The following is a 2,182-nucleotide window of genomic DNA, read 5'->3' as shown; positions in this document are numbered from 1 at the left end:
AGTCTCCTAGGTTAAAAGGTCAAGTCGCTATCCAAGTACAAAAGCAGTGTACCTTCCTGACGACCTACCTAACGTTCTCAGCCACAGCAGAAGCTGGATTTTCCAGAACTGCCTCCAACGGTAGCATTTCCCATGCAACGCTCAACCTAATCTTGGAGTATATATAGAGGCTGAAGATGAAAGAAGCGGCTAAGAAACTAAGAAGCAACACCGCGCAAGACATTCAAAATATTCTAAGCTTTCTTTCATCTTGTAATTTATTTAGTTTACACTCAGCTTATTCAGAAGCAAACCCTTGTAAACACCAACCTCAAACAGTTGTTTGATTTTCCTTTAGGAGATCAAGGTTGATCGGATCCTAGAGAAGACTAAGAGAGTGAATCTTAGTGTGAGCTAAGTCAGTGTAATTGTTAGTCACTTGTAGGTTTCAAGTGCAGTTGTAATCTTACTGATTAGTGGATTGCCTTCATTCTAAGAAGGAAGAAATCACCTTAACGGGTGACTGGAGTACTTGAGTGATTTATCAAGTGAACCAGGATAAAATCTTGTGTGCTTTTCTATCTCTATCTTTTGCACTTAGTTCTCGAAAAGATTTGTTAAAATCTTTAAGGTGGTAGTTTTGTACTGAAAACGTTATTCAAACCCCCCCCTTTCTACCGTTTTTCATACCTTCAATGACAACTGCTTTGAACAGCCATCCTCCAACCTACAAAGCCACTGGAAATTCCAAACCCATTTATCTGATTCCCAGCGACCCATTTCCACCACCCTCAAATCTTGTTGGGCCGAGACATGAAAAAGATCAGCAAACACCTCACAAAATTTACCAGAGCTAAGTCAATCTTCCCTCCAAAACCAAGTATCATCCCCTTTCCCTATTCTCCTGCTAACTGCATTTTCAAACCAGAATTTTGCTTCTGAACCAACACAAGATTTTAGTAAATCAGCCCACCAAATCGACACCTTTTTCGCTTGACCATCCCCATATTTTGCATAGAGGACTTTGCACATAATTGGTCTTTTTCATGCATTAAGCACCATCTCCTTTCCCAATAATGCTAAATTGAACCATTCCAAGTCTCTAATCCCAGGCCCACCCACTGACTTTGGTTTGCAAAGATCATTCCATTTTACCCATGCCACCTTCCGATCTTCATCAGAACCTCCCCAAAGGAAGCGAGACATAATTTGCTTACATTGCATTAGCACTCCTTTGGGCATCCTGAAAAAAGAAAGATAAAAAAGAGGAATTGCAGTTAAGACACTCTTAATAAGACATACCCTGCCACCAAAAGAGAGATGTTTGCTCTTCCATGAGGATAGCTTGTTTTTCAACTTTTGTACTACTGGATCCCAAGAAAGCAATCTTCTCGGGTTACACCCAACCTGAATACCCAAATATATGAAGGGAGTAGTATAGTCCTACAGTTCAACAATGAAGCAAAACGAGCCACTGCAGACCCTACAACCGAGACCCCTGCCAACTTACTCTTATGAAAATTCACCCTCATGCCAGAAGCTAATTCAAAATTATTAGAAGTAAAACAAAATCCCAAGTGGTAGCAGACGTGACTAATAAGTAGGCATTTTGTTTTTTTTAAGCTACAATCTTCATTTTTCAAAATGATAATAAAATAATTAAAACAATAAAAAAGGTATTCAGTTGGTGAAATAGTTAATTAGAATATTACTTAAATAATAAAAGGAAATTTCATTTTGGGGTGAAACAAATATTTTTTAAAGCTATAATATCTTGCACAATTAATTAGAGGTGTCGTTTTATAAACGGGCGCTGTGGGGTGCTAATACCTTCCCCTCGCGTAATCGACTCCCGGATCTGGATTTGGTTTCAAAAACCATTTTCTATGGATTTTCCAATGTTTTCCATTTAATAAATATTGGTGCGACTCTTCTGATTTCAAAACTCTTATTCGCCGCCCCGCCGCGACCCCGGTTGCGACAAACCGCCGGTGTGTATGTTACACAACCCTTGGGCCCATGAGCGGTACATAGGGGAATTCCCCACAGCTGAAATGATGACTTTCCCTTGCTTTGAATCGTACCAAGGGGAACCCATCTATGAAACTGGTTTTCTTCAGCACTTTCAAACTCATTCCTCCATCCACGCTCGTCATGTGACTTTATTGTGAGGTGGCGAAATACATTCAATGCTTTTGACCCC

Source organism: Lotus japonicus, chromosome 1 (genome assembly GCF_012489685.1).
Source record: "Lotus japonicus ecotype B-129 chromosome 1, LjGifu_v1.2".
NCBI classification, from domain to species: domain Eukaryota; kingdom Viridiplantae; phylum Streptophyta; class Magnoliopsida; order Fabales; family Fabaceae; genus Lotus; species Lotus japonicus.
This window is presented reverse-complemented; position numbering follows the sequence as displayed.